Raw genomic sequence first — 12,885 nt, forward strand, 5'->3', positions numbered from 1 at the left:
CTCCCCCCCCTCCCTCCCCCCCACCTCGTTCTGGACGCCTAATTTGTAATCTGCGCCTGATTTTTTAATGTGTAGAACAGGTTTTTTCAGTTCTACAAAAATCTTCACTGGCTCCGTTCTACTTTAGTTTGGAGTACATTTTCACTGTGGAAACTTTCAAAGCAGGCGTCAGTGGCCGGACACGCCCCCTTTTGAAGAAAAAATTCTGTTCTAAACTAGAACTGTTCTACCTGACTAGAACTGCAGAAAAAAAAATGTGGAGAATTGCGATTTCTAAAATAGTCCGTTCTCCACCAGTTGCTCCTAAAAATCAGGCGCGAATCATGTGGAAACTTGGGCCCAATATATCACAGATTGGCAATGAGGAAGTGATTTTTGGATTTCCTCGCTGAAATTTTTGTTGGAAAATAATTCTGCCAACCGATGGAGGGAATGTTAGAAGTTCTTTGTTTTCCAGAAAAGTTTCAAAATCCAAGGTAAATTTTTAGCACACATGGCTAAACTGTCGACGTTGCCAGAATCCAGATGGCCATGCCTATGGGAATAATAAGGAGCGTGGGTGAGTTCCATCATGACCAAGATACTTTTGCAACGTATGTGGAGTGGCTAGAAATGTTTTTCACACCGAATAGTATCGTCGAAGTCCCCGATGATATAAACCATCGGTTTTGGAAATAAAACTGGCTATTTTCTTGATTGAAGCAGGCCCCGGAGTATATGAAACCCTGAAAAATGTGCTTGCTCTGACCAAGCCGAAGGTCACACCAGTGAAGGAGATTCTAACCAAGTTAGAACAGCACTACAGTCCTGGACCCTGGAAATTGCTGAAAGTTATCGTTTTGGAATAAGAAATCAATTAATTAATAAGAGTATCAGTGAGTACATTGTAGCATTAAAAAAGCTATCCTTTCACTGTCATTTTGGAAACTTTCAGGACCGAGCTTTGCGTGACTGCTTTATTTGTGGGTTGAAAAGCAAACGTATCAGAAGTAACTTGTTGACGACCCCTAACTTGATTATTGATTTAACTTGTCAGACAGATGTGGCAATGGATATGACCGACCAATACACCCGAGAATTTCACACACATCAGACAACCGAGGTGAATTGGCTGCAGGCTAAAAGTGAAGGCAGTTGGGCCCCAAGGCCTCAGCAACTGGCCAAGTTAACAGCGCATTGAAGTCGTGCTATCGGTGCCTGGGACAACACTCGCTCAAAGCTGTCCATATGTGAAGGCAGCGTGTTTCTACTGCAAGAAAACTGAGCATCTTGCAAAGGCATGCCGACAGAAGAGTAAATCAACTGGCAATGCGAGAAGTAGAAATCGGCAGACACTAAACAGCGTTGAAGAGAAGCAACAGGATGAGGAGATTCTGGAGATGCACGTCAGCAGGAGCACGAAGGTATCTAACAGCGATTCGTGAAGTATAGTCATCCAAGTAGATGTCACAGGAACCAGGATACCCATGGAAATCAACATTGATGCATCCATGAGCGTAGTCCCGGAATCGCTATATCGCCACAAGTTGCGTGATTTTCAACTGGAGAAATCGAAGATAGAGTTAAGAGGCTACTCGGAAGAGCAAATCCCTGTAGTAGGAAGTGTCACCATACCAGTGAAATACAAGGATCAGTATCAGCGCTTGCCTCTCATTGCAGTAGCAGGAGACAAGCCTGCCTTGATAGGTAGAAATTGGTTGGGATCACTGAAGCCAGACTGGAATGAGATTTTTTGTGTGGAATGAAATTTGCATCGAAAAATGATATCATCAAGCAGTATCCTAAGATGTTCCGTGAAATAGGCAGTTTGATCCAAGACTTCAAGGTGAGTGTCAGAGTGCAGAAAGACGCAAGACCAGTTTACTGCAAGTCACATCCCGAACCATGCTTAACTTTCTCCTTGAGTGTGTAAGAACTCAAAAGACTAGAAACTGAGAACATTAACTTTAAGGTAGATCTGAATAATTGGGCTATACCCATTGTTGTTGTACCTCAGTCAGATGGTAAGGTAAGATTATGTGGTAATCATAAGGTAACTGTAAACCAGGTTCTAGAGTGTAATATACCCAATACATTACCAAATGTGGAAGATTTGTTCATAATGCTGACAGGTGGCCAGATCTTTTCAAAGTTAGATCAAACAAATGCCTACCTACAACTTGTTAGATGAAGAGTCCAAGTCATGCTTAACTATAAACACTCATCTTCGCCTAATCAGTTCAATCAGTTCAATAGGCTACCATTTGGAGTGTCTTCTGCCCGTGACATATTCCAGGGGGTGATAAACCAAATTTTGCAAGGGATTGAAGGGATAGTATGTTATTTAGATGACATATTGGGCCAAAAATTAACAAAAATACCTGGTAATCACGGATGAACTTAGACTTGCACTCCAAGGCCTAGCTGCGCAGTCCAGCGTAGGGGCCCATGAATTCCAGGAGCGTATGTGCAGCCTGGGATCACGTGGGCTGGACCAACCAATGAAAATGGCGTATCCCCATTCACATGGTAAGGTAAGGTTGTGTGGTAAGGTTTGTATGGAGATTACATTTCTATGAATAGGGATACTCCCAAAAACACAAATATTTAAAATAAATAAAAACACTTCACATATCTAAAATGAATTGAAATTGAATTTAATTAAATGTTTTAGATAAAATAATTTGTTTTGAATTTTTTAAATATGTTTTAATAGGGGTAAAATAAACTTACTTTAATGGACAGGGTTTTTAACATAAAAATTATTGCTAACATTTTATTTTTCTATCTTTTAAAACTCTTACGCTGGTAAAAGCAGGCCTGATGCATGTTTTTACCAGGCGTAAGAGTTTGAAGGACATTCACTGGGCACGAGTTGGGCAAATCTCCTAACTCTCCGCCTGCGAAAGCCCTTCTCCCGGGGATGCGATGGAACTGTCAAAATTAATTTTGTCCCCAGTTCCAACCTTAGCTGCAGCCTGAATGCAGAGATGGGCTTTGATTTTGTCAGCATATACATATGACATTGAGTACAGATGATCAGTTGATCACATTAATGCTGATGCTATGTCCAGGTTGCTATCCCCATCCCAAGTTACACCCAATAGGGAAGAATTGTTCTATTTCTCATACATTGATGAGCTGCCAGTCACAGCTGAAGAGATTGGTAGGGCAACCGAATGTGGCCCAGTTATGTATGATTACATAGCAAATGGATGGCCAAACCAGGTATCAGAGAAAGATATTCATTCATACTTTGTTCATAGGAATGAATTGTCAGTGGATAAAAATTGTATCATGTGGGGAGCAAGAGTGGTTATTCCAGATGGGTTCAAGTCTAACCTGTTAGGAGATCTTCATGACTAACAACTGGGAATGTGCTTGACCAAGAGTTTTGCACGCAGTTACTTATGGTGGCCAGGTTTAGATAAAGAGAGAGATTGTCAGTGTACAACATGTCAATCGGTAAGCAAGAAACCACAATCAGTACTATTGAAGCCATGGAAACAGCCTCCCAGGGTGTGGCAAAGATTACATGTAGTTTTTGCTGAGCTCGAAGGACAGAAATTGTTCATTGTGATAGGTATTCATTCGAAGTGGTTAGGCGTGTTTCTGATGTGGATAATAATAAGTAAAACACTAGACAATTTGCAAAGATTGTTTTCTTCATATGGCCTCCCAGAAGAAATTGTGTCTGATTGTGGGCCACAATTTTATCAGAAGAATTTGCACAGTTTATGAGCAGAAACAGTGTGAAACATACCAAAGTTCCACCACACCATCTTGCAGCAGTGTGCACAGTATAAATTGTCAAACGTGCCCTCAAGAAGCAAATGTTGGATCCAAATCCAAAGAAATGGCAGTTGTCATTGGACTACAAATTGGCAAATTTTCACTTACATAGAAACATAGAAACATAGAAAATAGGTGCAGGAGCAGGCCATTTAGCCCTTCTAGCCTGCACCGCCATTCAATGAGTTCATGGCTGAACATGAAACTTCAGTACCCCCTTCCTGCTTTCTCGCCATAACCCTTGATCCCCCGAGTAGTAAGGACTTCATCTAACTCCCTTTTGAATATATTTAGTGAATTGGCCTCAACTACTTTCTGTGGTAGAGAATTCCACAGGTTCACCACTCTCTGGGTGAAGAAGTTTCTCCTTATCTCGGTCCTAAATGGCTTACCCCTTATCCTCAGACTGTGACCCCTGGTTCTGGACTTCCCCAACATTGGGAACATTCTTTCTGCATCTAACCTGTCTAAACCCGTCAGAATTTTAAACGTTTCTATGAGGTCCCCTCTCATTCTTCTGAACTCCAGTGAATACAAGCCCAGTTGATCCAATCTTTCTTGATAGGTCAGTCCCGCCATCCTGGGAATCAGTCTGGTGAACCTTCGCTGCACTCCCTCAATAGCAAGAATGTCCTTCCTCAAGTTAGGAGACCAAAACTGTACACAATACTCCAGGTGTGGCCTCACCAAGGCCCTGTACAACTGTAGCAACACCTCCCTGCCCCTGTATTCAAATCCCCTCGCTATGAAGGCCAACATGCCATTTGCTTTCTTAACCGCCTGCTGTACCTGCATGCTAACCTTCAATGACTGATGTACCATGACACCCAGGTCTCGTTGCACCTTCCCTTTTCCTAATCTGTCACCATTCAGATAATAGTCTGTCTCTCTGTTTTTACCACCAAAGTGGATAACCTCACATTTATCCACATTATACTTCATCTGCCATGCATTTGCCCACTCACCTAACCTATCCAAGTCACTCTGCAGCCTAATAGCATCCTCCTCGCAGCTCACACTGCCACCCAACTTAGTATCATCCGCAAATTTGGAGATACTACATTTAATCCCCTCGTCTAAATCATTAATGTACAATGTAAACAGCTGGGGCCCCAGCACAGAACCTTGCGGCACTCCACTAGTCACTGCCTGCCATTCTGAAAAGTACCCGTTTACTCCTACTCTTTGCTTCCTGTCTGACAACCAGTTCTCAATCCACGTCAGCACACTACCCCCAATCCCATGTGCTTTAACTTTGCACATTAATCTCTTGTGTGGGACCTTGTCGAAAGCCTTCTGAAAGTCCAAATATACCACATCAACTGGTTCTCCTTTGTCCACTTTACTGGAAACATCCTCAAAAAATTCCAGAAGATTTGTCAAGCATGATTTCCCTTTCACAAATCCATGCTGACTTGGACCTATCATGTCACCATTTTCCAGATGCACTGCTATGACATCCTTAATAATTGATTCCATCATTTTACCCACTACTGAGGTCAGGCTGACCGGTCTATAATTCCCTGTTTTCTCTCTCCCTCCTTTTTTAAAAAGTGGGGTTACATTGGCTACCCTCCACTCCATAGGAACTGATCCAGAGTCAATGGAATGTTGGAAAATGACTGTCAATGCATCCGCTATTTCCAAGGCCACCTCCTTATCGGAATACTTCTCATAGCACTACTGGTAGAAAACCAGCAGAGTTGTTACTCAAATGACAGCCATATTTTGCCATGTGTTCTGACAGCGGAATGAAATTATAACGCGTTCCCAATATGATTGGGACCTGACCAGTACAAACGACCAATTGCAAGCTGTTTGTGAACAACTGCGACAGAAAAAGCTTGAACTTGAAAAGTCGGAAGCGGAAGTTAAAGATCTTACAGATGAAATTAAAGAATGGAAAAAATCATTAGGTCAAGAGACAGTAATAGGAAAAGGAAAATGTATCGGTCAATTCCCAGGGTACCCATGTTTGGATAAATTAAAAGCACAAACCCGAGGACACGACCGAGTAATAGATACGGATTCTGAGTCCTCTGACGATACAGGGTCGGAGGATGAAGAATTAGGGGTGCGCTTTGCCCTGTTTAAAAAAAGACGAGTTGTAGTCAAATCAGAAGAGACTGCGGATGAGGACGGAACCAAAAAAACGAAGAAAAGGGTGTATGCAGAATACTTATTTCATGATCCGGCAGACCCAGAGAAAATTGATAAATGGTCCAAGGAGTTGCCCAATCCAAAGAAAGGGGGAGTAAAAACGTGGGACCAATTGGACCGCTTAAGAAATATATATCAACTTCGTCCCTGGAACGGAGTGCAAATTTTGACCATAATGGTTCCAAAAACACAAGGAAGAAAATTGCACGACAAGGTAGAAGAAGCTTTGGGGCAGGATGAGCAAGAATTAAACGCAGGATGGGAGGCGATTACACACTGGCTGCAATCCTTCAGTCCAGCTAAGACAGACTGGGGAAAAATTGCAGCCTGCCAACAGAAAGGAACAGAGGAGGTCCTGGAGTATGACGAGTGGTTTAGATGCACGTGGCTAGAACATTCGGGTATGAATAATACGGATGAGGAAATGGATGAACAAGTGTTTGGACCCCTGAAAGCAGCTTTCGTGGCAGGTCTAAAGCCAGAACTGTCCAAAATGCTTAAGGTAGTGTTACCGGACTGGGAAGGTAGGGGAACTACCTTTGCAGCGTTGGTGGATCGATGTAACCAATTAGACAGGGGTATGGGAGCTAAAGTCCGAGCTGTGCCGGCTATGGGATGGAAATCCGATAAACAGTCAATAGGAAAATTACCCGGAAAATGTCATTATTGTGGGAAAGAAGGTCACTGGGCCAAGACGTGCAGGGCAAAACAGCAATGTCGCAACCGGGGAAGAGGACGCAGCTAGGGATACAATTCAGCCAACAAACTAGGCTTGTTACAAGATAACGACCTCATAGAAGCATTTAAGTGACTGACAATACAACAACTGAAGGAGTTACTTGGGAAAGCAAAAAATGATTAGAGCCCGCCCTGGCCCCCCTTCTCGCACTAATACAACAGAGGGGAGATGGGCTATATATAACTGTGAGGGTGGGCAATAAGGATGTGGACTGTCTTTTAGACACAGGGTTGGAATTAACATGCTTACCCCTACAATATGGAGACCTTTTGCCGTTGGATGGTAGGGCACGTACAGCCTATGGAGTTGGGGGCCATAAAATGGAAATTAAAAGGACAACACTGGTACTTATAGGGCTGGGTCCACATGAACTAACACGCCAGTCTGGATAGGCCCAGTAGATCAACACCTTTTGGGAATGGATGTTCTAATCCAAGTAGATTCATCGTTGCATTTCGAGGATGGTCGGGTGACATGATCAATTAGAACTTTGAAGAAAGAAGAATTGAAGGAACACCCGATATGGGCTAAAGATAAGAACGATTGTGGCCTACTCCAGATGGAGCCTGCGTCATTTACCAGGGCCAAGCCTCCATGCACTAAACAGTATCCCATCAGTCCAACTGCCATCGCGGGAATCTTACCGGTTATTCAGCAATTGGAGAAACAAGGAGTGCTGATTAAAACGCATAGCTCCTCCAATAGCCCCGTGTGGCCGGTACAGAAATATAATGAGACTTGGCGTTTGACCGTCGATTATAGGAAAGCTAACTAGTGTATTGATCAAAAAGCTCCTTTGGTCGCAGATCCCTCCACCATTTTTAATGCCCACAAATATTCCTCGGTTATAGATATGGCCAATGGATTTTGATCGGTGCCTCTGGCACCGGAGGTTCGACAGTGGTTTGCTTTCAAGGTCCAAGGATAACAGTATACTTGGACCCGGTTACCGCATGGTTTCCACAACAGCCCTACGGTATTCCACATGGCTTTACAAAGAATTACCTCCCCTGTCATCCACAGTCATCCAATATGTAGACGATGTCCTGCTAGCTTCAAACACGGAAGAACAGCATGAACAAGATTTACGAGCTTTGCTGGACCACCTTCGGCTGAAAGGACATAAAACCAGCATCGACAAAGCACAAATAACCCAAGAAGAGGTTGTATACCTGGGACAAAAAATTTCACAAGGAAAGAGAGAACTTACCTAGGATAGAACTGCAGCCATTTGGGCTGCTAAAAAACCCACCACTATTCAGGAACTAAGGTCTTTTTTGGAATTGTGTAACTTTAACAGAAATTGGATTGACTCCTTCACACAGCTTGCTCAGCCACTGAATGATATCTTAAAGGGGATACATGCCTCTAAAGAAGCCATCACCCTCACTAAGGAACAGCAAGAGGCCTTCCTGAGTTTGAAAAAGGCTTTGTATTCGGCACCGGCTCTGGGAATCCCCGACAGTGGTAAGCCATTTACCCTGTTTGTCCATGAGAAAGAAGGATATATGACAGCTATACTGACACAAGAACAGGGGGATCGGCAAAGACCTATTGGTTATTATTCGGCAAAACTGGATGCGGTAGCCCTCGGATGGGGAAGTTGCCTAAGGGTGATGGAAGCTACATGTCGAGCGGTAATGATCACTGCGGGTCTAGTCCTCGACCAAAAGCTGATTGTCAAGTGTCCCCACACTGTACACACTTTGCTGTCTATGAATAGAATGTCTCAGGTGACGGCAGCTAGATGGACCCGCTGGACAGCAGTTTTGGAAGCTCCTAATCTCCATATCGTCCGGGCCAGCCCGGTTAATCCCGCAACTATGCTCCCGATGTCAGAATCGAGGGAGCAAGAGGGGGGAGAATGTGAAGAGCATGACTGCGTGGAGATTTTAAAAGAAACAGAAGAAGCAGCCTTAGCAGCAGAGGAGCCTCTGCACAACCCAGACCTCATCCTGTTTACAGATGGTTCCTCCTTTGTTGACAATGGTACCAGAAAAGCAGGATGGGCAGTTACAACCTTATATGACGTAGTGGCAAAAGGATGTTTACCCTCAGGAACGTCAGCACAACAGGCTGAGTTACGGGCCCTGTCAGAAGCATGTCGAATAGCAGAAGGACAGACAGCTAATGTCTACACAGATTTGCGTTATGCTTTTAGAGTCGCTCATGACTTTGGTCTGTTATGACGGAAAAGAGGATTCCTCACTGCTGCTGGTACACCTATCCGAAATGGAAAAGAAGTCCGAGACTTACTGGAGGCCATACAATTACCTCAGGAAGTGTCCATCCTGAAGTGTAAGGCCCATACCAAGGAAAATACCACAGAAGCACAGGGAAATGCCCCTAGCCGACCAGACAGCTAAAGATGCCGCCTCACAGGGCGTTCCTCCAGAAGAACCAACATAGATTGAAAGCACTCAGGACTCTGACTCTTCAAACAATGCAAGGCGAGTGCTCCCGAGAGGAAAAATGGACATGGATCGAGGCAGGAATTAAGCTATGTGAAGATGGTGTCTGGATACAAAGAGTTACCGACAAGCCAGTCGCGCAACAAGTGCTTATGCCTTTTTTAGCCCAACAGATCCACTCGTGGGACACTTGGCCTCACAACAGATGACGGCACGGTTCCAGAAAAGCTGGTGGGGTCGGGGATTTAAAAAAACATGCCCAGCTGGTAACAGACCGCTGTGTGGTCTGCCAGAAAAATAATTCTGGACCATCACCGTAATGCCCCAACTGAAGCTCCCTGCCCCTGTCAGACCATTCCAGCATCTGCAGGTTGATTGTATATCTCTCCCTCCATGCCAAGGATACACTAACATTCTTGTCATGGTCGACAGATTCTCTAGATGGGTAAAAGCTGTCCCAACTAAAAGAGCCACAGTGCAAAGGTCTTGTGTAAGGATTACATCCCCGATGGGGAGTCCCGAGTAGCATTGACTCAGATCAGGGAACACACTTCACAGGTGCTGTCTGCCAAGAAGTCTGTCGGTTACTGAACATTACGTGGGATTTACATTGTCCTTATCACCCACAATTATCAGGACAAGTAGAGCGAATGAATTGAACTCTGAAACAACGACTTGCCAAATATCACCAAGAAGGAACACCATGGCCCCAGGCACTACCAATAGTGCTATGTAGCATTAGGGCAACCCCGAACAGAACTACAGGTCTAAGCCCATTTGAAATTATAACAGGAAGACCCATGTAGCTGCCAGGAACTATCGATTTACGGAAAGCTGATGTTCACTTAATGAGTGACACATTGTTATCATACTGTCAGGACCTAACCAATGCTATTAGTTCTGTTTCCCGACAGGTACTGGCAGCTTGGGGTAATCCATCCGAAGGAGGACACGACATAATCCCGGGAGTCTGGGTCTATGTGAAAAAGTTGCATAAAGAATCTTTGGGTGCCAAGTGGGAGGGACCTTACCAAGTGTTATTGACCACCCAGACAGCTGTTAAAGTCCAAGGAAAGAAAGCCTGGACCCATTCCTCACATGTTAAACGAGCACCCGTAACTGAAGCTGAAATCTGATAAGGACAATTACTTTTTGCCAAAATGTATAAATTTACTGTATTACTGATTGTAGGTATTCTAGGCATTTGCCAACTTCTTACTAGCCGACCTTCTGTACCAAATAGGAAATAGTAGAGTACCCAGGGAATTACATGTAAATACCTTTTTATATATGTCATACATTTATGCCAAACAAGGTAACATTTCCAGTTGTTGGGTATGTGCGTATATTCCTATTCACTCAAAGGGAGGGATTCCCTTGAGGCCAGTTCCCTTGAATATCTCAGAAATGGCTGAGTGGATAATTAATCAAAACAAAACAGGCAATGCGTTTCAGGATACGGAAAACTGGGCACATAAATGGAAGTTAGTAGGTTACAATCTGACTACCTTTGAAGGGGGGTACCAACCGTGCTACAATAATTCCAAACAGCCCCAAATTTTTGCTATCACTAATACAACGGGAATAGGAAGACCGGGGGAATCGGTCTGTCTGATTAGAAACATCAAAGGAGGCCAAAATATGGGGTATAGTAACTGCTCCCGGAATTATAATGTAATCACGCCATGGAACCGTCCAAACTGGGCCGATGTGGGAATTCTTAACGTAACAGTGATTCTGAATAAAACAGATGGAAAAGCCTGGACAGGCCCCGGAGTGTTGCTGACAAAGAAACAGCTAACATTCATTGCCTATAATGGCACCTATTGAGTGTGTGGCCACAAGGCCTACCCTTGGCTGCCCCAGAATTGGATGGGATCCTGCTATTTAGCCTACATTGTGCCATATATGTATCATATAAAGTCACTGTCAGAACATCTACACCGTCCTAAGAGAGCTATCACAGAAACAGAGAGGTTCTTTGCCATTCTGATCCCCAGGTATGGGACTGCCAAACTGGCAAGGGAATCCATTAACATGACATCCGTTGTGGAACGGGTAGCCAATGATACTTCAGAGGCCCGAGTTAAAATCAATGCAGAAATGGTAGCAATCCGCACAGTAGCCCTACAGAATAGACTGGCCCTTGACTACATTCTGACTGAAAAGGGAGGTACTTGTGCCCTACTCGGAACTGAGTGTTGCACATATACCCCAGATAGCTCCGAAGAAATTACCCACTTAGCGGAGCATATCCAAAAGGAGGTGGAAAAACTTAAGCAACCCCCATCATTCACTTTGTCGAACGGAGCCACTGAATGGCTAGGTTCAATAGGAACTTCATTGGTGGAAGGTTTAATTCTATTCGTTGTAATTATTTTACTTTTATATTGTTTGTTTATGTTGATTAAGTGTTGTTGCAACCAGGCGGCTGTAGCTGCTGTCCCGCAGGTGAGACACCTTGCATGTCCCAGCAGACCGTTTGTACGTGGCACAGGGGTATGGTATGCTTAAGGGAAGGTTGTTTACTGGTTGAATTAAGATATTGATTTGGGTTAAATTGGAATGAGGTTAATTAACCTACCAAAACCAGACTTCCATTGTGGCCACGATGGCATTCGGGTTGATGTAAATTTGTGTGGAAGCTACTAGTCAGGACATGTGGCGAAACACATCAACAAATTTTAGAAGGTAACTCTATTAACACGAATGAAATTATTTTGTAGAATGTTTAACCAGTGATACCTGATGTTTTATGATTCAGTTTGTGAAAGAATCAAAGGGAGGATTGATAGAGAATTCAAACAGGCTGCACAGTTGAGAAAACACAGACCCATGTCTACGTGCGACTGAGCACATTGCATTAAATCATCAATCAACTTGACATTTCAGGACCTTTGGCAGCGAGCCAATTAGGGGTTGAGAATATATCAATTGAGCCAATAAGGTCAAAGGAGGCGAGTTCTGTAAATTGATCCAGGATAAGAACAACCATGTTTTTCCATGTGTTCTCAGAAGGACAAAGGAACTGGCAATCAGCCAGAAGCTTATATGCTGCTGTTGGAATAAAATTACGTTAAACCTATAACCGGAGTTCGCATTTCATTGAAAATTAAGAGATCTAACAGTGTTACAGAATTCTAAAGTACAATTTGGAAACATAAATTGGATTCCAATTGAAAGAGTTGGTTATATCATGCAAGTCATGATTATTTTGTTATGATTAACTTCTTCAATAAGGAGGGAGAAGTGTTGTAGAGCCCTCTAGTGGACTACTTCCATTTTTCATTGTTGAAGATTTTAAAAATGTCAATTTTGTTTTACCTTTCCATTGTCTCTTTATTTTCTCTCTCTTAATTCTATCTTGCTTTCCCTCTCTTTATTTCTCTTTGTAGCTGATTTGACATTGAAATGATTCACTCTAATTTACACTTCCTTCTCAATCCTTGTGCTGTTAATTTCACAATCCTTCAATCTGATTGGTTAAGGAGATACACAGTCGCTTTCTCTGTTCACTCAGGTCCCGGATGTCTGCTTTCCCTCGCTGTGAGGGTATCAGGTCATGCTTTCAGCAACTTGTCATGCAAAAAATGGACAAACAGAAATGGGCCAGTCTAACTAACGGCAGATGCCATTAGATTCACTCATACAGCAGATTATGGCCCAATATCCTTCCAGTTGATGTCGCTATGCAAAATCATGGTTGATTTTGTGCAGGGTATCCTGCCCTGCCCAACTTATTAGCCAAGCTCATTCAATCAAGAACCAACTAAATTGGGAACATTCCAATTCCCGTGATGCACA

The sequence above is a fragment of the Pristiophorus japonicus genome, chromosome 8 (assembly GCF_044704955.1).
Source record: "Pristiophorus japonicus isolate sPriJap1 chromosome 8, sPriJap1.hap1, whole genome shotgun sequence".
Lineage (NCBI taxonomy): Eukaryota > Metazoa > Chordata > Chondrichthyes > Pristiophoridae > Pristiophorus > Pristiophorus japonicus.